Raw genomic sequence first — 25,034 nt, 5'->3', positions numbered from 1 at the left:
CAGATGTTTTGGCCTAAGGTCAAAGTCTCTTGGTGGGGTTGGTTTGAATCCTACCCCTGAGAAGGACTGAATGTAGATGACCCTCTGGACCTTCATTTTTGCTGTGAACATTTCTGCTCGCAAGGCATTTCTGGTCCCTGGGGACATGGAGGAAAACACATGGGAGGTTAGAGGGCAGGACACAAAAGCCCAGTGCCCTTCTGTGCTCCTTTACCAAAGTACATGAAGGAGAGATGGTGGGCTGGGTTTGTGTGGAGGGTTTTTTTGCTAGTGGGGGAGGGGGTTACAGTGGTGGCCCCCTGTGAGAAACTTCTCAGATGCTCCCCCGGCTCCAAGTCGGACCTACCTCTGGCCAAGGCCAAGCCAATTAGTGACAGTGGCTGCACCTCTGTGATAACGCATTTAAGAAGAGGAACCTGAGAGGGAGTTGGTGGACTTGTGAGAAGGAGTAATGACAAGGACAGCTATGCAAACTCCAAGGTCAGTGGAAGGAAGGAGGAGGAAGGGGAGGAGGTGTGCCAGAGCAGAGGTCCCCCCCCGTATCCCATGGCAAGACATCAGAGCCAGGCCCCCACCACCCATGGAAGTCATGGCAGAGGCAGAGATTTGCCTGCAGCCTGTGGAGGACCCCAAGCACCCTATGGGAAGAAGAGGCCCCCACTGTTGTGGTTTGACACTGGGAGGACTGCAGCATGAGTCCATGATACATGTCGGAGCATCTTGAGGAGAATTAATCCTGTGGGGAGGGCTCATGATAGAGGAAGCTTATGAATGACTATCTCCCGTGAAAGGGATGCCACGTGGAGCAGGAGGAAGAATGCAGAAGAGTGCTTCCCTCCCTCCTTTGCAGGGAGAAGTGGCAGTCTGACTGCACCCTGGATCCCCTGCCCTGTGACACTGAGGGGAGAAAGTAGAGATATTGGGGGTGGGGGTGGGGAATAGTGAACCCAGGAAGAAGGAGGGGCAGAGGTGGTGTTTCTTTAAGATACGGTAACACTTCTCACTGTCCCTTTCTGTCTGTTAAGTGCTTTTGTTGTTGTGTCTTGAATTAAAGTGGTGTTCTATTTCTTTCCCTAATGAGTCTGTCTTTGCCTGTGAGCTTAATGGGTGAATCATCCCTCTCTGTCCTTATCTTGATCCCTGAACCTTTTTGATTCATTTTCTCCTTCCCAGCACTGGGGGGGAAGAGGTGAGTGAACGGTTGTGTGGTGCTCAGTTTTCCTCTGGGCTCAAACCATGAGGAGGACAGAAGGCTGGGTGCTTCCCAGCGACTGAGGGCCTGTAGCACAGAGGGGTGGAACCAGGACCCATTTAGTGAGGCGGGCAAGGGATTTGCAGTGCAGAGCAGGAAACGTGCAGTGAGGGCCAAAAAACAGCCAAGAGGAGGCAGCAGCCAGCCAGGCCTCCAAGGGAAGAACGAAGTGAAGGCAGAAGGATCATGGTAGGGGCCAGAGAGGGACGCCCAAGTTAGGTGCTGCTCTTCAAGGTGTCTGTAGCAGGGTCCTGCTTTGCGAGGGCCACGTGAGCAGGGCAGAACCTTTTCCAGGCTGAGTCTTGACACACATGTTCCTCCACTGCACTAAGCCCCTGTGGGGAAGGTCCAGAGACCTCCCCCGGTCTGTCCCAGCCCAGAGACCAAAAATCTGGGAAGCTGTTTTTCTTGTGCATCAGAGCAGGAGAGTGATCTGCAGCTAGCAGTGTTGAAAGGCTGCTGACACCAGGAGCAAGGATGTGATACCTGAGCCAAATTTGGGCAACACTTCTCACAAAGGAGAAGGGTGAAATCCTGCATGACAAAAGGACCCTTGTCCCTGTCTGGGAATGAAGCTCAGGCTGGTGCAGAGGAAGTGAAAATCTTGAGTTCTGGCGCACCAAGATGGGGGGAGACCAGACATTCATACCCCCAGGGATGGAGAGCCCCCAGTCCCAGGGGGACAGATCCCAGCACAAACACATGCCACTAGAAGCTGAAAAGGGACGAGTGCCAGTGCCTTTCTAGAGCACTCAACAGTGACTCAGGTCATGGCCTGAGAGCACCAGAGGGAGAGAGGGCTCCTGCCTGGGAGCTCAGGACTCTGCTTGAGGGGGAAGGAGATGGGCACCACAGGCATGTAGACATTCACAGAAAATGGTCCTGAGCCCTTCCCTGGGCTTGGAGACTCACTCCCTGAGTGACCAAAGGATGTAGGGAATGAGGACTGAGGATAGTACAGGGAAGGCCTGGCTGTTCTGCCCCTGAAATTAAACCATGGCTCTGACACAGCCAGGGCTGTGTCAGCCCCTCCTGTAACCACACTCCCATCTCCCTTCCTGCTTCCAAGGATCACGCATATGGCCCAGGGGAGGGTTGGGACTCTCCTTCTTGAGAGTCAGATCACTCTTCCAAAACACCCAGCTGTGCCCTCTCCCCTTGTTCTCCCCACAGAGGCCTCTGGCCCCCGCAGCAACCTGCAGGGAGCAGTTCCACATGCACCTTGTGCATGGCGTGACTCTGCCTGATGATCTCACCAGCTGTCCTGAGAAATTGGGGCTGGCTACAGATGCTGCACTTCTGCACAGCATTCCAGCTTTCCCGGCCAAGTTACAGGTGTCATTCCCCAGGTGCTGAGCCTGATGCTGATCCCTTTCGTGTCTTCAGCAGCAGCCTGGACAGGGGTCAGAAAACACTCTCAGCAAGCTCATGGACAACAAACAGCCAGCTGGGGCAGATCAAAAGCGGTAGAAGATATGCTCAAGGGGAGGGCTGCCCTTCAGGAAGGCTTTGCGAATTCAAAAGAGAGGGCTGACAGGGCACCTGCGAAGTTCAGCAACACAGGTGTGACATCCTGCAGTCTACTTAGAGGAACCCCACAGAATGGTACAGGACAAAGCCAGACTGGCCAGCCTGCAGCCCTACAGGAATGGATCTGAGTCATCCTGGTCAACACAGAGATGAGCTGGAGTCAGCAGTGCAGCCTCACAGCAGCGAAGGCCACTCACAGGGCGGCTGCAAAAGGGGGAGCACAACCAGCAGGTCAAAGGAAGTGATCATCGGCCCCCTCTGCCGCTCTGGGTTTTCTCAGCCTGATGTTCCATGTCTTGTGCCTGCTCTGTTACCACCAGCGCAAGAAGGACATTGACAAAGTGGTCAGCAACTAGAGGAGGCCATCAAGATGGCTAAGGAGCCTGGAGCACATGGCATGCAACAAGAGTTTCTTTGGACAGACCCTCTGGGATCACCCTTAAGTTACAAACAAAAACCCACCAGGGTATTTGTTGAGCCTTGAGAAGAGAAAGCTGAGGAGAGGACAATGTGGTTTCCCTCGGGTGCTCACAGAGAGCAGAGAGAGGGTGGAACCCGACTCTTCTCAGATGCGCACAGCAAAGGGACAAGAGGCAACGACTGCAAGTTGCAGGAAGGGCATGAGAAAATAAGTGCTCTTACCACAGAGGTCGATCAATAGGAGCCAAAGGTTCCCGGAGGGACTGCAGTGTTTCCATCCTGCGAAACATTCACAGCTCTGCTGGACAAAGCCTTCAGTAACCTGACTGAGCTTAGCCTTTGGCTCTCCTTTGAGCAGGACCAATGTCCAGATTGTTGTCTGAAAAGCAGATTCATCGCCCAGTGTGCAATAGGTCTATAATCACACACTCAGGAGAGACATTGCTTATTATTGCTTTCTCGCTTATTAGGGTTGCCCAAACCTAGGTGCTTGGTGGTTTCCCACAAATCAAGCACACCAACAGGACTTCTCCTGCTATATTTATACACAAAACTTGCAGCATTAGTGATTTTCCAAGACCGTCCTCTCTACAGTGGTTGTTAGTAATTTGCATACAATTATAATACTGATGACACAATACTTCTATTACTACACATGCTCAGGGAAGGGTCTTCACCTGTCCAAGGGTCTTCTTGACCTATAGGCATGATTTTTAGTGTTAGAATGATGGTTGTTCAGCTAAGGATACATGGAGCTTGAGTCTGCTTGCCAAGTTGGCAATGTACCCTCTACAAGGTCTAATGGTTCCGGGATGTCCTCGCTCAGAGAAGGCTATCGACTTGTTCTGCTGATTAGGGATGACTTTGGCTTTAACATAGACAAAGAACATCTTTCTTGACCCAAGCATAATATTGCTACATTGTTCTAAAAGTTTAATCTTCAACAAGACGACCTCCAGAGGCCATTGCCAACCTGATTTTGCTCTCACTGCTGTGATACACAGGTGCCAGTTCACGCTTCGAGTGGAGCGCAGAATTTGTTACCTATCTTTCCCTGTTGCTTTGTCTCTGTACGGTAGAGGATGCAGCAGCAGCAACGCGGTGAGTACCATGGGCTCACAGCTTCCCAAGTCTTGCTGCTGTCTTCTCTTGACTGGTCACAGCAGGGGCCAGAGTTGTATTTTTAGGCATAACTGAAAAAGTAAGCACATGAAATCCCTCTTTTGTTGCTCAGAGTTTAGTCCCCTTCATAGATGTGATGGGGGGTGTCCTTCCCCACAAGAGCACAAACTCTTTGCTTGCTCTAGATCTGACAACACAAGTTAAACAGCTGAGCTTGAACTGCTCCCACTAGACACTGACCTCATTCTGTGCCTCCCTGCTGGTATACGAGTGCATGCAAGGAAGGGGACATGCTCAACACACACACACACACACACACACACACACACACACGTGCACATGCAGACACACACACACACACACTCTCGAAGCAGGAATAATTTTCTGCATGTGGTGGGAGCGGGTCTGCGTAGATTCAGTAGATTCAGTTCTTTTCAGGTTGACAATACCTGTGAAGAAGCCAGGGAAACGTCTGCCAGCGCTCTGTTATACCAAGTACCCTAAAGCAGCTGAAGTAGAAAACCAGACAATAAATCCAAAGTGCTGGGGAGTGCAGTCTTCCTGATTTGGGCCTTTTTGTTCTTGTTTTAAAGGGATGAAATTGCCTCAACTGATTTGACAAGGAAGTGGCTGAGGAGAAACATGCAGAGACTTGTGATCCTCTTTTGTTCCTCAGACCTGCCTCTCTCAGAGCCTCCTCCTGCTAAGTCTCGATGCCAAGGGGAAGGTGTCTGGGAACTTAGTCAGGCCCTTGTTGGCTGCCTGCTGCCCTCAAGGGTTTCTAGGCATGTGCCCAGGGTTGGCACTCTAAGCCTGCTGAGCTAGGTAGAGAGGCATGCTCTCTCCTTTCCCCTCAGCTTTGCTCAGCCTCAGCAAAACCCAAGCTCTCTGAGGCATCTCTTGGGCAGTTTGACCTTGGACGGCCAATCTAAGCTTGGGTCAGCATGGATACAGCACTGCCTGCCTGCTGGCCTTGAGGTAGGAAGAGCTGTGTTATGCTCTCATCCAATGGGAAAGGCAAGGGGCTGACAAAAGGTTTCTCTGTCCTGGCATGTCTCTCTGTGAGGTTCCTGAATTGCACTTTGCAGGGAGGGCAGAGGGGGAGAAAAGCAGAAGGGCTTTATGCAACTTCCACCCTTACCCACAGCATTTTTGGCATTGGGTGCTGGGCAAACCTCGTTGGTTAGAGCATGTAATAGGAAGCAGGTTTTAACGGAACTTGAATTCTTGGCCGGTGGTCAAAGGACAAGTGCTCCAACAAGCGGTCTGTGCAGACTGAAAATGGTGGAGCAGCACACAGGCTGCAGCCTTTCTCCTCCTCTCCCTCTGCCGTCCCTTCCAGCAACTGATCGAGCATCCTGTCAGAGATGGCAGGCACAGCTTTTCCCTTTTCCTCTTCTTCTCCATCAGGCAAGAGCACAACACAGGTCTTTCCAGCTGAAGAACAGCAGGCATGCTGTCCCCCATCTCAGCTGGTCACCCTGCAAGGCCCAGCAGCGTGTCCGCCAGTCACCTCCAGGCTCCCAGCCAAGGATTTGGCTCCCCAGGAGAAGGTGCCACAGGGGGAGCTTGAATTTTGCAGCACACAAGCAAGGGTGAAGGGAATGGAGAGGGCAGGCGTGTACCCCTGACTCAACAGGTTTTTCCTGACTGTTTGGGGTTAGTGTCTGGGAAAACTTCAGGGCAGGAAGCAGTGGCCACAGCCCTAACAATGCTTTGTGGCCTAAAAAGGCCTTGGGGTTTTTTATGATTGTTTCCACAACCATTGACCTCTTCTCCCCTTCCCTCCCCTTCCCTCCCCTGCCCCCATGATTTTATTCAGAGGGCCCCTTCTCTGGCCCCAGCTCATGGACAACATTCCGATATTTCACCCTAGAAGAGACAAAAAGTGAGCTGAGAAAGCTGCTGGGACGCCGCTTTCTGTGAGTGAAGCTAGCTTGTCTGGGAGATACCTTTACTCCCTGCCCTTCACGTAAGAAAGGGTTGGCTCTTCGAAACCTTCACCACACTTTACCCTGGAGGAGGAGGGGCTTTGACTGCTTTAACATGGCATTGCTTCATTTAATTTGGGTTTCAGCTAAAGCTTCTACTGGAGCTCCTAAGCTGTCAACACCTTCAGGGAATCATGGCCATGGTTTGCTCTCATGCTTTTCTTCTTATCCATAGAGAACATGTGGGTATTTAGTTTAGTCTGAGGGGTTGGTGGGCACACCTGAGTGGCACAATTCTTGGCTGGTGACTCCACAGCAAGCTTCTAGCCTGTGCTGAAATTTCTTCATGTGTTTTAATCCCTTTGACACCCTAACCCACACCTCCGGTAAGGCCAAGATGGTTGTGCTCCTCATGTTCTCCACAGCCCCCTGTGCTGCTACACCACCAGCCCTCCACCCTGTCTTCTCCACAGGCATCTTGGCAGGCTATGAGCCCTCGGCACAGAGTTCAGCCATGCAGTTCAGCCCAGGAATACAATATTGCCATTGCTGGTAAGGGGGGGGAAAAATACACTAAAATCTGTTTCTAATAGTTTTGACAGTTTTCTAACTGCAGCCGTCTGCATGACTTATTAAAGCACCTGGAAAGATGGCACTGCATTCATGATCTAGGCTGCAATGTACTGTTCTTCATGAATACTGGGAGGATACGAACCAGACAAGACTGATGCTGATGCTGAAAGCCACACAGGACATTAGTAGTTCAGAGCTGCTTCGCTTTGAACAAGTTCAGTAATGTGTAAGTTTGCACACCTGCAGCACACCCTGTTCCTCTTTTAGGCAGTCAGAGCAGGTTTGAAGGGATTATTTAGACCTACCTTCATTGAAACCAATACCAACCCAAGAGAAGAGAGAATGAGAGAGAGGGAAGAGATTTAATTACACTCACTTTAAGCCCACCTTTTGTCAACTTCATGTGAAAAATGAAATGTTACATTGAAATTTAAACATGGCTATACTAGACGGCTTCTGTTAGTGATAGATACTTATTCTTTCTTAAGTAAGCATAACTGCAGTGACAATGAACTAGTGGAATTCAGGATCCCAAGAGTGGGAAAGAAGGCAAATATCAGGATCTTAATCCTGTGATTCAAGAGAGCAGAATTTGGCCGCCTCAGGGGCTCTGATTAAAAGAATCCTATGAGAAACCATCCCAGAGAAAGAGAGTTCAGCCAGAAGAGCCAGCTGATTTTCAAGGTTCACCTCCTCTAAACTCAGTAAAGACCATCCCAACAAGCAGGAAAACAAGCACAAGTGGTAGCAGACCTGCATGGATGAACGAGGTGGACCTGCCAAAATTCAAATATGAAACACAAACATACAATGGAAAGCAGTGTCAGGTGATCCATGAGGAATATATAGACATTGTCTGAGTGTACAGCTATGGGGTAGGAAAGCTAAAGCCCACCTGGACATGAATTTGATGAGAGAACGGAAGGTCAGCAAGAAGAGCTTCTAAAGGTTTGTCAGCAGCAAAAAGAAGAGTAAATAAAATGTGGGCCTTCTGCTGAACAGGGCAGAGGACCTGGTGAAAAAGGACATGGAGAATCCTAAGATGCTGAATGCCTTCTTTGTCTTGGTCTTTATTGGCAAGATTTTTCCTCGGGAATCCCAGGCTCATGAGATCAGTAAGAAAGTCTGGGGCAAGACCAGACGACAGGCTGGAGAAATAGACTAACAGAAACTTCATTAACTGGAAGGACGAAGAACTGCACCTAGGCAGAAATAATCCCATGCATCAATACATGCAAAGGCCGGCTGCCTGAAAAGCAGCTTTGTAGAAAAGGAGCTGGAGGTCCTGGTGGACATTAGCTAACAACCTGCCCTTGCAGCAACAAAGACCAAAAATATCCCAGGCTGCATTAAGAAAAACACTGCCAGGAGTTCATGAAAGGTGAACCTTGCTCTCTATGCAGCACTGGTGAGATCACATCTGGAGTGCTGCATGCAGTTCTTTGCTTCTCAGTACAAGACAGACATGGTCATCCTGGAGCAAGTCCAGAGCAGGGCCACAGACATGCCTAAGTCGGAACAATTTTCATACAAGGAAAGGCTGAGAGAGCTGAGATTGTTTAGCCTTGAAAAGAGAAGACTCGGGGAGCATGTTATCAATGTATCTAAATACCTCATTTAGGAGAGCAAAGAAGATGAGGCGGACTCTTTGCAGTGGTGACTAATCAACGGGCAAGAGATAATAAACAAAAACTGAGATTCCCTTAAGCATAAAAAGGAAAAAATGTTTTTATTGGGAGAATGGAAAACCCTGAAAAAGGCTGTACAGACATCTTGTGGAGTTGCCATCCTTGGAGATGTTCAGTATACACTTGGACATGACTCCAGACAACTTTATATGAGCCTGCTTTGAGCAAGGGGATTGTCAATGGGGACACTGGGTATCGATGTTCCCTGTATGCTCACAGCAAGTCTAGTCAATACAGTCACAGAGACATTTTTCTCTCTATAGAGGAAACATCTCTACCGTCTCAGATGACTGACACTCTAAACCACATTGACTGAATCAGACACAGGCAAGAAACAGTCTCTAGGGTGAGCCAGCTAATAGCTTTCCCATCTTGCTTTTTTGACCCTCCTTCCTCCTTCCTTCAGGATCCTGAACTCCACCATCTCTTGGTCAACACAGCCAAGACTGCCTTTGTCTTTCATATTCCCAACTAGCACCTCCGAGTTGGTGAGTATAAGGCCCAGTGGATTATCTCTTCTCACCATCTCTTCTGTCACTTGGGTAGGGAAATTCTCACTGATGCACTCCAGGAATCTCCTGGACTGCTAATGATCTGCTTTGCTCTGCCTCCAGCAGATATCTGGGTTGTTGAAGTCCCCCATGATGACCAAGGGGCTGAAACTGGGGAGCTACCATTACCTGTGTGTAAAGGGCCTCATCTGCCTGGTCATTCTGCCTATGGCAGACACAACATAAATGTTCAAAGGGCTGCTTTGCATCCTCCACTGGCACCAGCTTGTACATTTTGGGATTTTGTCTTTATCCATACCCCAATCCACCAAACTCGAGTATTCCACAGAGTCCTTCAGACCCAGAGTTTCCATGGACAGTAAGGGGCCTGACAGTATCTCCCCTTGGCACTGTGCAGGCAATTGTGCCCCTGAGAGAGGACGCTGTTCACAGACAGCACAGCACCCACCACCTCATGGCCAGATCTGCACCTGAAGTTTGGGGAGCTGCTCTTGCAGGTTGCCCTGGCAAATCCCTGAGCAGAATAGGGATGTCCCTGTCCCAAGCTTTGGGTCTGCTGGTGCCCCTGTACTGGGATCCAGCAGCCACTGCCCGCCTTCTGCCTCTTCACCCCACCTCTTGGACTGCAGGAGGAACGGTGTACACCTGTGCAATGGAAGGGAGATGTGCAGGGGGGGTATGCTGCAGGGGATGCACATTCGCTGCGGTGGGGCATGGTGTGAGGGACATGGGTGCCATGTGGGGGTGGCATACATGACAGTATGTACTGCAGGGAAGTTGTGCTCCTTGTGGGACCGGGACCCCGAGCCTCACCCTCACAGACTCCTGGCTCCTGAGAGCACCAACATTCCCCCTGTACCCACCTCTTCCACCTTGCAGAGGCCTCCTAGGTCTTCTCACCCAGCAGGTGCTCAAGGAACAATCAGGATTCAGGGCTCCGTTGGACCTGCCATCCCTCTCACCAAAGCAAGGCCCTGTCTGGCTGCCAGTCACCAGGCAGAAATGGCCTGGCCAATAAAGGGGTCCCACAGCTCCCACTCCTAGCACTGCAGGCCCACCCAGTATCTGATCTGGGGGACTGGTGTCTGAACAGCACTGTGTGAACAGGCCACATCTGGATACTGGGACCAGTTTGAGGGTCTCCAGTACACAAGACACATTGACATGCTGGAGCAAAATGGTGCCATCCCCGTCTTTGGAGACATTGATATCCAACCATTGATTGCACAAGGACCTGGACAACAGATGACACCTGTTTTGACATGGGTTTGGAGCAGAGACCTCCATAAGTCCTGTACCCCCTCAACAGGATGAGGAACACTGGGAAGTGTGTGTATATCCAACTTGGCTGTGTTGAATTATTTGAAATTTTCCCAAAGTACTCTTTTTCTCCTTTTTTACTTTTTCTTTTTTTTCTTCCTCCCCTTCCCCCCCCCCCCCCCCCCCAAATGATTTGATCTTGTTTTTAAGTTTACTATGAATAAGTAATTGGCTTTACTTATAAGGTGTTTTCTCTTTTTCTTCATCAATGTTTTTGAACATAAGAGTGTTGACCCCAAACCAGGGTTCTTCACCTGATGTGCAAAGAGCCAATTAACACACAGAGGTGAGATATTTGTATTTATTACAGCTCTGCGCAGAAAAGTGTGCTGGGCATTTACAGTGTTCCTGGGGAGGTGGAGAAGCTTTGGGGGATATAAATCCCCTTCTGGAAACTGCTAAAAGGCAAATTGCCAATCTGAACAGAAGGTAAGTGGCAACCTGTCTTGCAATCCATGATGTTTATAGATTACACAAGGCTGTAAGAACACATTTTGAAAAAAACTCTATGATTGTGGGTGAAGTGGATGTACAATGGCAGGCAGACTTGGGGGATATGCAACAGTTTTCCAAACACAATGATGGTGTTAAGTACATCTTAACAGTGCTGGACACATTATCCAAGCATGCATGGGCCATTGGTCTAAAAGTCACAACTAGTTTTGAAATTGTTGGGGCTTTTAAAGCAATTTTTAGCAGACTGACCATGGAAACAAATTTTTAAGCCATACTTTTAAATAAGCTGTTAAAGGATTTTGTTGCTAATAGTGAAGTAAAAGCCTCTGTCACTAAGCATTTTAACAGGATGCTCAAAACAAAGATATGGAGATATTTTACAGCCCACAACACCTGTTACTACATTGATGTGTTGTCAGAGTTCATAAAGATCTATATGAGAGCATCCACAGAACTGTCAGAGCCAGGCCTGCAGATGTGAACACATCGAACACCACAAGGGTTTGGAAAATTGCATCTGGGGGTGTGTTTAAAATGAAAGAATCTGCTTCTCCCATCTTGTCCCTTGACCAACACCAGCAGCATATGCAGGATGCTGCTCACATTGTGTGTGTAAGGTAAGATTCAAATCACACTGCCATTGTTGTGTGCACACACACACATTGTGTATGTAAGCACAACACCTACCTGCATTCAAAAGACAATAACCCATACACTGTGTCCCTGGCAGCCCGATGAAGCCGTGGCATTGCTTATGATCCTGCATTTGCTACTGGTGATCAGATGAGTTACTATATAGGCACATCATTGCACACTTTTCTTAGTGCCTGAATAAAGCTTTGTCTTACAATGCATTCTCAGACTGCACTGCTGTTCAGTTCACAGTGTCCATGGCAATTTATTCCCAACCTGGCTTGCAGGAGATTTCAAATCAAATCCTAAATGGGGTCATTAAATGCAGACACTCTCTAACACAGGGTGAAGTTTGTTTAGATCCTGTGTCAACAGTCTCTTTTAAGGACTTTTTGTGGTGCTTTTGCTGTTGCTGGAGGGAGAATGGGAAGGAATGTTTTGAGTTTATTCTTAGTTATTCAGGTCTCCCTGGGAACTAAGCGAATGGGAAGGAACCAGAAACCTCCTCTGAGCTGTTGTGTTAAGCAGCTTGGCACACACTAGTTCTCTGAAGCACCTGCAGGGCTGTTCTAAGGCAAACTTTTCTCCCTATGCCCTCTACAGCTGCCTTTCAACACAGAATGCTCAGTGCTCATAGACATAACCCAAAGATTTACTGGGTCAACACCCAAAGGCTCTGAGCAGTGCCATAAGAAGGCCTTTATGCCTGTTGTCAGTTGCCAAGAGAGGGTGTCTCCATGCTGGGGATGTCAAGGAACCATTTTGTGCCCTTGTTACCCTGAACAAGAGGCCGTGTTCAGAGTTGCTTAAACTATATGTGCTTGCTACCCATGGGAAAGAATGCATTGTTTACCAGGAGTTGTAAGCTGCAAAACTGTTTCTCATCACACATTGCAGGCCACACAAATGCTTCTCATCATACCCAAGGCCACATAGTGTGAATTGTTATCCATGCAAGTGTTACTTCTCAAATACAAGGACAAACTGGATGCACCAGATAGGTCAGCCTGTTCTTCAAACTGTCAACAATAATTAGTAAGGTACTTCTAATCAGGAGCTGCTGTCCTTGAAGAAGAGAAACATTCTGGGACATGGAAGCTTATTAAAATTGTTTTACATAAATAAGCTTAAGACCCTGTGGCAGGTGCACCTGCCCAACAAAAACAGGGCTTCTTGGCTGCTGAATGGTAGCAGCTTCTGACTGCCTTTGTTCTCGGGGCTTCATGGTAGTTGGGGCCTTTGGCCAATGGGAGCCACTATTGACTACAGGTCAGATTTGGACTGAGTATAAATGGAGTCCCCTGGGGGGGCATTTTGAGCTCGTCCCCTGGAGCAGCAGCTTCAGCTGAGGACTCTTCCCTTGGGTTGGGACGTCGCCCAAGGAAACTCCTCGAGGTGACTTGGGTCGGGACACTGCCCTGAGCAGGTCCTTGAGGTTGAGAGCACTCACTTATTAGGTGAGTGATAGAGCATTTTGGGTTGTTCTCTATACCCTAGGAAGTTGTTCCCTTCCCTTCCCTTCCCTTCCCTTCCCTTCCCTTCCCTTCCCTTCCCTTCCCTTCCCTTCCCTTCCCTTCCCTTCCCTTCCCTTCCCTTCCCTTCCCTTCCCTTCCCTTCCCTTCCCTTCCCTTCCCTTCCCTTCCCTTCCCTTCCCTTCCCTCCCCTCCCCTCCCCTCCCCTCCCCTCCCCTCCCCTCCCTCTCCTTCTCCTTCTCCTTCTCCCTCTTCTCATGGACATTCAAAACTGTTATTCGCAAAAAGCTAGTTAATTGTGTTGATAATGAATTTTAATTTTTGGTGGTTGGTTGTTTATTTGAGAGCCTCCATAACAGACCTCTGCTCAAATACAGGCCCTTACCCTTCGAGCTTGCACAGGAAGTTAAAAAAACCACTATATGTTACTAACCAATAAAGGATAGAAGCAATAAGCAACTAATGATAATCATTATAGAAAACATGTAATCACATAGTTTGGAGTGTATAAATACTTTGAAGTTCCTTGGTGTGGTGTGCTTGATTTGTGGATGCTTTCCACCTAGCACCCTGCACAGAATAACGTAATATCTCCTTTCTAAATTGATTTCTGGTTTTGAGAGACTTTATTTCAGGTATCAAACTTACACATTTGTCAAGATGCATGACTGAGGATGAGGCCTGCTCTCTACCTTTCTAAATGAACGGTGAATGCTGGAAAAAACAGCCATGAGAGTATGTTAGATCAATGGGTTAGGCAAAGAGAAAGTATTAAGTCAATTTGATGGGAAGACTTTCAGGCCAGAATAGTACTATTGAAATTTTCTTCTTATTGAATCAATAACTCCTAAAGGATTATGATTTTAAAGGGGAAACAATCTTTAAAATTATTCACTTAAAAAAAAAAAGATTAGTAAAGAATTGATTCAAACAAGAATTTGGAATCACAGGGCATTCTTAAAATGAAACTTTAATCAGATTTATTTATTATTTTAAATTGTACTTGCAGAAAAAAGACAAAAAATTTCCATCTGTAGCCAGTCCCAGGAGCAGGGCCTCTGCATGATAACTGGAGCACTGTAATGCAAACAAGTAATGCAAACAAAAAGCCGTAATGTTTGCCCCCAGAATCACAGCCCAGGGCTGCACAAGAGTTGATTTCAGCTAGTTAAAGACCTGCTTAGACTGTCCTTGAGGGCAAAAGGGCTGTGGGGCCCTCTTGCATCTTCAGAGACAACACCCTCAAAGCCAACAAACACAGCACTCTGGTGTGTGGGGAGTTTAGCAGGGCCTGGCAGGAAGCTGGCATGGATGAACAGGAACCCTGTGAATTACTGAGTTCAAACTCCAGAAGGATGTGCACAGAGTGTGGAAGGTTGAGCAGGCTACTCAGAAAGCTCATAAGACATGGCCTTTGGGTGCACGGATGGAGCCAGGAAATCCAAAGCTCAGCTGAAGCTGGAACCAACAGAAGGATGGGTAAGGCAACAAAAAGGGTTCCTGTACAGGCATTGACAGAATAAGGAAGACTTGGGGAGCTGAGGGAAATGTGGTCCCACTGCTCAGAAGACTGTGGGACAGGACTTGAAAGAATAAGACAGGACGGCACACCCTGCTTCACTGTTGTTGTTGGAAGGGGATGTACTAGAACTTGTAGGCCATAAGCCTTGGGCAGCCTGATAAGGGGAGTAAAGAAGTGCTGATGTGGGAGAGTTACTGCCCCTATGAGTCATGTGGTGCCGGAGAAGAAGAAAAAGTCTCTGAAAAACAACTTAGTGTCTGCAAAAACAACTTAGCCATAAACAGTCCTGTTGTTAGAGTTTAATTAACTACCAGTCAATGAGCGTTGATAAAGAATGTTGAAGTATAGCAACCAATCAATGTAAGACGCGTGTCGTCTGATTTCTTCTAATTTTCTATATAAATGAATGTTTTCTGTAATAAACTCTCTCTGACTCTGCTTGCATCAAGCTGTGTCCCGTCTCTCAGTCGTGGCAAATTGGTGACCCCAATGTGATCTGACCAAAAGATGTGATCCGACCAAGCGACGTGCTCTGACCAATGCAAGCCGGACAACGTGACCTGACCGATCGTCGTGATCACTGGACCGAGAAAACCCCTGCCTGCGCGGCTTGCTGCGAGTCCCACAGAACGTTGAATGAGCTGCTGAAAGGAAGCAGGAGCTGGCCAGCAATAAATCCCTCCGGGTAGAGAGGTGAGCTGTGGGAAACGTAACATGGAGAATCAAGCGACTTCCCCAGAAAGAGACATATATGAGCGTATGAAAGCTCTTCTTAAAAAGCACGGGAAAGTTATTTCTGGGCATGACCTTAAAGCCATACTTAAATGGGTGCAGATGAAGATGCTCGATGTAACTGCTTCTAGTATCTTTACGCGGTAACTTTGGGACCGTAGGGGGTGAAGTTGTGGGACTCTGCCACATTGGGGAACGTAGAAGCACAGTGTGTGCTTCCGTGGTGGAGGATCGTTTTTGAAATCGTAAAAGCTCAAGAAAAGAGTAACGATGGCAATGTAAAAGCGAAAGGGAATTCCCCCATGGTCCCTTCTTTGCCTTCTGAAAGTCTAAGCTGCCGAGAACCTCAGAGGTTGGTGCCGTAAGCTATCCTCCGGAGGATGACCCCTTTGATCCGGAGCTAATAAATCTCAAGAAGGAGCCAGACCTATATCCCCCTAACTCACGCAATGTGTGGGCTAATATAAAGCGTCAGGCTTTAAAGGAGGGGGATCTCGAGATTGCTAAAATGATAGTTGCTCCTGTAGTATATCAGGGCCGGGGGTACAATGGGAGGCTTTTCCTGTAATTAAGGAGCTGTGCCATACCATTACTGAGCATGGGCTTTTCTCTCCTTATTTTGCGAGCCTGTTATCCTCTATTTTTGAAACTTATGTTATGACTCCTCATGATTTAAAGTCTCTAGCGCAATTACTGTTAACTCTGACTCAGTTTTCACTGTGGGAGTCGCATTGGAGAAGTGGGCTCCAGGCACTTCTTCTCACGTTTGCGGGTCATGAAAATCAGGCTGTGGCTGCTTTAACTATAGAGCATCTTATGGGCACTGGTCAGCACACTGATCCGGTAGCTCAGGCAAGGGATATCCCTCAGAAGGTTCTGGAAGCAGTCCGGGAGGAAGCAAAAAAGGCTTTTTTCAAAGTCCCTGACACACAAATGCCTCAAAAAGCTTTTACAAGTATTACTCAAGAACCCCAAGAGCCTTATATGCAATTTATTGATAGATCGAAACAGGATCTGGAGCGTCAGATAGATAATGCGGAAGCACGGGAGATTTTGTTGTTGAAACTGGCTGTAGAAAATGCTAATGTGGTTTTAAGAAGCTCTTGAAATCCCTCCCTAATCAGAATCCTACATTAGTTGAAATGGTGGAAGCTTGTAATAAAATTGGCACTATGGATCATAAATTTGAGGCCATGGCTGCTGCCTTTGCAGCCATGAGTGGTCCGTCAGGCATGGGGAATTGCTACGGCTGCAGCAAACCAGGGCATTTAAAAAAAGAACTGCCTGGCTATGAATGCGGGGGCTAAGCATCAAACCCCTGGAATTTGCCCTAGATGCCGAAAAGGTCGTCATTATGCTAATCAGTGTCGGTCTATGTATGATTTCCAGGGCAAACTGATACAGGGAAAGTGGTCGTGGAGCATGGGGCGGTGACACGTGCAGACATAAGTTCCACAGCTGACATTCCAAACCCCCCGGAGGGAAGTAGCAGCGTCTCAAATCTTCGTCCAGCAACATCCGGGAGTGCCAGATTGGACCTGGCAACTGCTCACACAGTAACGTTACTTGATTGCTCAGTTCACTTGTTGTCAAGAAATGTTTCAGGACCCTTACCCCCCAAAACACAAGCGCTGTTATTAGGAAGATCATCTACCACATTATCAGGGCTTTTTGTACTACCAGGTGTCGTTGACTCTGATAGTACCGATGAAATTAAAATTATGGCATGGACTCCGTTTCCTCCCTGTGCAGTACCCAAAGGTAGTCGTATAGCGCAATTAATATTGATTCCAGCAGGGACGGACTCCCTCATTCCTAATCCCTCTCCTAAAAGGCAAGGAGGATTTGGGTCTACAGGAAACCCACAAATCCTATGGGTGCAATCCATTTCTCAGGAATGACCTGTATGCCAATGTACTCTTATCTGTGGGGGACAGCAAGTAGTACTAAGTGGAATTATTGATACTGGAGCGGATGACACAATAATATCTCAGGCCAAGTGGCCTCCACAATGGCCTCTGACTAATGTGTCCCATGCATTGGCTGGAATTGGAGGAACTAGTAACAGCTGCCAAAGTGTAGAATTAATCCAGATCAAGGTCCAGAGGGGCATGTAGCCTCTATTAAACCTTTCGTGTTACACGTTCCTTTAATTCTATGGGGGCGTGATGTGCTGTCTCAGTGGGGAATGTCCATTCGGACCCATTTTTAGAAGGGGTCATTGAAGAGCGCAACACCCTTAAATTGACAGGGAAAACCAATACTCCTATTTGGGTAGATCAATGGCCCCTACCACTGGAAAAGCTTCACGCCCTCCAAGAATTAGTTATGGAGCAGTTAACAAAAGGGCGTATTGTGCCTTCTACTAGTCCTTGGAACTCGCCTATTTTTGTTATTAAAAAACAAACTAGCAGGTGGCGCTTGCTCCATGACCTCAGAAAAATTAATGACGCTATGGAAGACATGGGACCCCTCCAACCAGGACTCCCGTCCCCCACCACGATTCCTTGGAATTGGTATTTGACTGTCATAGATCTTAAAGATTGCTTTTTTAATATCCTACTACACTCTGATGATGCTCCTAAATTTGCTTTTTCAGTTCCACGTGTCAAAATGCAAGCTCCGTTGCAAAGGTACCAGTGGGTTGTGCTGCCACAAGGAATGAAGAGTAGTCCTACAATCTGTCAGTGGTATGTAGCTAAGGTACTTAGTCCGGTTAGGACTGCAATGCCTAGTGTCTTGTTATATCATTATATGGATGACAGTGGCTGCACAACATCACGAGGTCATGGAGGAAGCTGTAGCCCTTGTCACGACTGCTGTTAATTCAGCAGGTCTCTGTATCACGCCGGAAAAAATTCAGAAAATACCACCATTTAAGTATTTAGGTTGGCGCATCAGGATTCAAACTATAATTCCTCAACCTTTACAGATACAGACAAACATTAGAAGTCTGCATGATGTACAGAAACTGTTGGGAACAATTAATTGGGTTCGACCACTGTTGGGAATTTCTAATGCAGACTTAAATCCTTTATTTGAACTGCTCAAAGGAGATACTGACTTACACTCTCCCCGCAGTCTTGACTCTGATGCTGTTAACTCTTTGCAAAAGGTTGCTGCAGCGATCGCAAACAGTCAAGCTCATCGATGGGCCCCTGAACTACCATTTTACATAATTATTTTAAATCCTCATGAGCTGATTATTCAGTGGGATTCTCAGAAACCAGATCCACTGTTAATTATTGAATGGATTTTCTTGCCAAATCAATCTACAAAAACAATTTTGACACAGCATGAGATGTTTGCTTCTCTGATAATTAAAGCCAGACAACGCTTACTAACATTATCAGGGAAAGACTTTGCTTATATCTGCTTACCTGTGACAAACATATATTTACAATGGCTTTATCAACAGACACTTTTAGTATGGCATTGGCAGACTATATGGGTCAACTTACATCCCACCCACCTCCGCATAAGCTGCTCAACACCAACATTCATTTGATATCCAGGCCAAAAAAGAGTGATCAACCGTTACAAGTGCTTACTGTATTTATGGACGGGTCTGGAAAATCACACAAATCAGTCATCTTGTGGTGGGACAACCAGCATGAACGATGGGACTCAGATATAGAGACTGTTCCTGGTTCTCCCCAGATAGTGGAACTGAATGCAGTTGTTCGAGTTTTTCAAAGGTGGTCCACACCACTTAACCTTGTTACTGACTCAGTTTATGTTGCAGGAATTGTTGAGCGAGCTGAAGCATCTGTATTACATAATCTCTCAAAAAACTGTTTGTTTTATTGCAAGAGCTTATTTTTCTCTTGGATTCTTGTCCTCATCCTTATTTTGTTATGCATGTCAGATCACATACTTCTTTACCTGGGTTTTTTTGCAGAAGGAAACTGACGAGCAGATATGCTAACGCTCCCAGTACAAGTACTGCCGGATCACATAGCACAAGCTAGACTCAGCCATTCCTTTTTTCACCAGAATGCTGGAGGTCTCAAACGACAGTTTGGCCTTACCTCTCAACAAGCATCTAATATTATCTCTGTGTGTCCTGACTGCCAAAGGCATTTTTTCCCATCAATAGCAGGAGGAGTTAATCCTAGAGGTCTACAGAGCTTACAGCTATGGCAAACAGATGTTACACATTATCCAGAATTTGATAATCTGAAATATATCCATTCTTATACTGATACCTTTTCAGGTGCTTTGTTTTCTTCTTGTCACACAGGAGAGAAGGCGCGTGATGTTTGCAAACATTTAACGCGTGTGTCCTGGGTGTATTCTATTACCATCCTCATGAGCTGTCGAAATCAGGTGGGGCAGTGTTTCCTTGCCCCCCCCCCCCCCCCCCCCCCCCCCGACTACCTTTCTGCTAATGGCCCATCCATGCCATGCAGCATGACTCCTTATCCCATTGTGAGATGCTCCATCCAGAGGGAGAAAACCAGCATTCCATCCTGGATATAACCTGAGATTCTGAATACCAGAGGCCTCTCTTTTCCACTGGATTTCCAGAGGACAGGAGCTACTTAGCCACCACTGGACTTTTCTGAGGAAGAGCAGATCTTTTTTTCTACAGGATCACCGCTTCGGGGGGACTGCAGCCACCACCCTGATTAACAGGGTTTCAGGTTGTATCCTGACTCTGTTAGTTTAACCCAGTGTTATCTGCCTTTATAATTTTTTTTTTCCTTATTAAATTGTTATTCTGACTTGGTGTCTTCCACTAGTTTGTTTTCAAACTATCACAGCGTGCCTTTGCCACTTTGGGCATACCCTCTCAGATAAAAACAGACAATGGTCCTGCATATGTTTCAACTGCAACAAAAGCCTTTCTTGACTCCTGGGGTGTAACTCACATTACTGGCATCCCTCATTCCACTACAGGTCAATCTCTGATTGAACGTTCTCATCAGTCTTTAAAGTGTTTACTACAACAACAAAAGGGGGGAGCAGGGATTGCCACCCCTGAGGAACGACTACAAAAAGCTTTGTATGTTTTTAACTTTTTTAATTGTTCTTTGTTAGATAATAATCCTCCGATAGTTCGACATTTCAACACGAATATTTCATTTGAGACACGAGTTAAAGCTCCAGTGTTGGTTCGCAACCCAAAAACAGGTAAAGTAATGGGACCATATCCCCTTGTCATGTGGGGAAGAGGTTATGCTTGTGTCTCCACAGAAAAAGGCCCCAGGTGGATTCCAGCAAAGAACGTGCATCCTTTCCATGAATCCCTACCTCGAGCACTTGACGAGCCCAGCGAGGACTCTGCTCAATCTGCAAATCATCTTCCTGAACAGCAACTCCCTGATCCTTTTGAGGCTGCAGAGGATACTCACCAAACTTCATAAACTGAGGATTGTTACATGAGCCAGAGCAAAAGAGTACCTGTGGTAAACATTGTCTGTACTCAATGTGGGTATTGTTAACCTTGAGTTTTGTGTGTATGTTATAGTTATTCTAGGAAGGGATCAAAGAAAAATTCAGGAAGTGATTTGCATGGAAGAAAAAAGGGGGCAAGGAGAAATCCTTAAAATAATTTCTGCCTTTTTAACAATAATGACAATAGTACAAGGCTATTCATTTCCCCCCGCACCTCCTAAGGTCAACGTTTGGGTCACGCTAGCAAATGTAACTGGGCAAGACACTTTGTGCCTTGCTACCGCTTCACCTAATAACCCCTTCTCTACATGTCTCGTAGGTCTGCCATTAGATAAGTGGCCAGTACCTGAAAACATAAAACACATCTTCCCAGCGCTGTCGCAAAATTTGACAAATAAGTGGGATGTATGGGTCTCTTTTCTCCCAAGAGCTACTCTGGAACCACAAGAAATTGAGCTCCTTGGACTAGTAAAAATGGATTTTTGTGTTAAGTTTAACTATACAGGAAAAGATCAATCTAAGATATGGGATGTTTCTCCTACCCATCCCATTTTTAAAAATGCCAGTGCTTGGTGTAATTATACAGCAACAAACCTCTCTAAGTCTAGCAATACTCCACTTTTGTTACCATCAGGGATTTTCTTTATTTGTGGAGGTAGAGCATGGCCCATTATCCCTTCTCATGTAAAGGGAGGCCCATGTAGCCTTGGTCATCTTTCTGTTTTGACTCCTTTTCCACTGGCTTCCTTTTCCCACAGTCAGAACACAGTTTATTATTTGGCTGATCCAAGGAAAATCCCGTCTCATCAAAGCCATTGATGATGAACAGAAGTTTTTCAGGGGTAGCCAGGATTGCTTCAGGTGGTGTCTTTCCACAAGGAAGAAAGCTGAGATCAGATCCACCATACTCAACCTATCTGCCTGCTGGTAAAGGTTGATTTCACTACAGTTTATGCAGTCAAATTGTGCATAAATGGCTTCTCTTGCCCATGATCTAGCATGATCTTTCTTGCTGTCACTATCTTTCCAATCCCTGCATCACCCACCAGCACAATGATCTGTGGTGTTTGGCCTCTTTCATCAGGCCAAAAATGTGTTTCTACAGTAACTGCAGGCTGAGCATTTTCCCTTCTGACATCTGCATGAATTTCTTTTAGACCCAGGACTTCATGTTCTTGGCCACTTCTCCCCAGGAGGTTCGTAACCATCACCATCCTCATATATCTACCACTTAGAGTCACATTCTCACTCAGACAAGTGTTCACCTCTTTAAATGTACAGAACTCTCTTGTTACATGGTCTCTTTATTTCTGCCTGTAATCTAAACCAGTAAGAAAGTACAAGTCCCTAATTAGTGTGTCTTTTCCATTAGCTCCTTGTCATTAAAACTATTCCAACAACACACTACCACCACACTGCACTTGTTTTACATGAATTCCAAAGACCTTAACAATGGCTTAAGCAGGACACCCCTCTGAACAGGCATGTCTATGTTTTATTTAAGGCAGTGGGGGCACACCACCAGCTCCTCTTTGCACATCTCCATTAGATACAGACAGATTGAGAGGATGGGACACACTGGGAAGGAATACAGTCACGGGAAAATGGCTGAGTACTTAATTGGAATAGAGTTGCCAAGCATACTCCTCCTTCAACAAAGCATTGTAGCATCTCTACTAAAGAAAGACACTTCCAGTTTCATTTCTCAAATAGAAGATGAACGGTTAACAGTGCTTTAGCCAATCTCCACTGCAATAAACAAGTAATAATGAAAGTTTCTTAGCTATTGACCATCAAATCACTTAAACTCTGAACACCTTCCTTTCATTACATTGTTGCAGACAGCAAGCAAATCAAGGAAGATCTTTCAGACTAAAATGAAATTTATTAATAGAAGAAGACCTAATCTACATTATTTAAGAACCAGGTGGGTGAAAGTACAATAAAGACATAAATGTGACTGCTATATAGACAATAAGAATTGTGAGCTCCTACAGACTGTGGGCTTATTTGCACAATTGCCATTTTCTTCTTTTCTCACAGCATAAGGAAAACTTAAAAAAAAAAAAAAAAAAAAAAAAAAAGTAAAAAAGTGCAAATTACATTTATACCACCTGGAAATCCTTTGTATTTTAGTAGACTTAATGTACCTCAGAATGAACCCTGTATTCAGCTGCTCAAAACCTGTCAGTGCTTCCCCAAACCCTGGAACACCTATTCCAGGCCATATATTCCTGTAGGCAGTCCCTGAACTGCCTTATTTACCAGCAGTTGTCACGAACACCACGCTCATCTTTTCCACTGTACATTTCTGTTCCTCTCCGGCTCTTGATTTCTATTCTCTCACTCAAGTTTTACCTGTAGCTGAGAGAATACATCATAGATGTGTTAGAACAATTTTAACATCATTGGAAGCACTTTTGTATTTGTATGTGATATTGATTCTGCCCCATATATTTGTTTGCCAGCCATCTAGGCAAAAATGACAGACTATGCATAACCACATGTACAAACACTGATATGTGAGAAGTCTTAAAGGATACTCACATAAACTACAGAATTGTAATAACTTTGTTCTGTAATACTCCTCATCTTTTCCAAATATTTCAGCCAACTAGTTGTCATTCTCCTATGCTTCATCTTCTCTTCTTTTTCAGTTAGATTTTTTTTTTTTTAAGAGACTTTTTAATGAGAAAGTCAGCATTACTTCCTTGCTCACCTTGCACGTGCCAATTCCCTGACTGGGCAACTGTTCAAACAGAAAAGAATAATTATTTATGCTTTACTTTATCAACTACAACAAAGAAACCCTATGAACAAGGCCCCAGGCTGGGTACAGATGCCAAAACCACAAAGCTCTCTAAAAGAAGATGAGATCTTGCTATGACTGTACTCTTCTTTTACAGCTCCTCTCCAACTACTCTAAATTACATTTTTGCTTCAGAAGAATATGGTGGTAGGCTTTAGTTAATTTTAAGTATATTTTTCCCTCTAAATTTGAAGATATAAATACAGTGGAAAAGCCAAAACAGTGTTTATGTCACACTGTATCATATTTCAAAGCTCTCATCCCCTTCATCATTCTGTAATATGGTTCATGTAACCCCTGTGAGTTGCCCCTTCATAATTACCCAGGAAGAACAGCACAAATACACAAATATCAGATGAGAATCCCAGAATGGAAGCAAGCATACAGAGAACATCAGGAGAGTGTCTTTAGCTTTCAATTTCTCCTTCCCCATTTCAGTGTAGGAACCATGGGAACACACAGACTGTGGGAAAATAGTGACTGTGAACAAAGAGCAACAGAACAAACAGCCTTGTCCTTGGTCAGCTCCAGCAGACAGCAGGATTCCACAAAAGCACAGCTCCACCCAGACAATGGTTATCCATGTCTGGATGCACTGCCTGGCTACAATGCCATCAAAGGAGTAATTATTAAAACAATCAATGTAATTTACTTGTGTTTTACCTTAGAGCAGAATTATTTATTATTTATTTTATGTTATTTTTTGTTTCCCTTCAAACTATAGGCCTTATCAAGAACAGGCTAAAAACAAACACACCTGCACAACCTCCTAGAGCCCTGCCAGATGAAGGGGGGAGCCTCTGCCTCCTCAAGCACAGGAGAATAGCTAGGTGAAGCTGGCCAGCTGAGAGTTCCCTGCCATGGGCTCAAGTTTACAATTCAAATTAACTATTTTTTGACAGATGTTAAGTTCCCACATGAAGCTGAACATCATGCTATCATGTAAAAAGGTGAGAAAAAACTTCAGCAAGGTCTTACTACAAAGCTAATGGATATGAACTTTTCTCCCAGTTCTCACACAGAATTGAGGTATTTCAGTAATTATCAGTATCTATTCCTTCCTTTAGAGCTTCCCTCCAAGCAGTCAGGATAGATGCGATCTCTGCATGAAATGAATGAGTTATGACAAAGACGCCTCAAGCATGATACAAGATAGTGCATTGGGGGTATTAGGATCAGGCTTTAATGCCCAAAACCAGTCTCACAGCCATGTTCAAGCCATAATGGAACTAGAACAAATACCTGTGCTACACATCAGCTGTCCAAGGACTTGAGTCCCCACCCCCACTCAAAATAAAACTAAAGAACAACGCAAAGATTAAACAGGTTAATTTTCTTCCTCTATCAAGAGAAAAATAAGTGGGTCTGGTCTCTGTTTAAAGCTATTCATAAACAAAATACAACACATTCTTCTGTAGAAATTTCCTTTCAGATCAGAGAAAACCCTTTTTAAATATTAAATAATTACAGTTCTTCATCACTTCCTATAAAATAAATATTACCTATAAAATGAAGGTAGTATTGTAAAGAAAAGAAAAAATAAGAACTACAGGACCATATGTCATTGAATTTGGGCAATGCCTTCCTGGCATCTATTTCTGACCCTACAGACTTCTGAACCAACACCTACTACGAAAGGTTTCTTCTTTCTTCAGGTGTTAG

Source organism: Athene noctua, chromosome 18, assembly GCF_965140245.1.
Source record: "Athene noctua chromosome 18, bAthNoc1.hap1.1, whole genome shotgun sequence".
Classification (NCBI taxonomy): Eukaryota; Metazoa; Chordata; class Aves; order Strigiformes; family Strigidae; genus Athene; species Athene noctua.
This window is presented reverse-complemented; position numbering follows the sequence as displayed.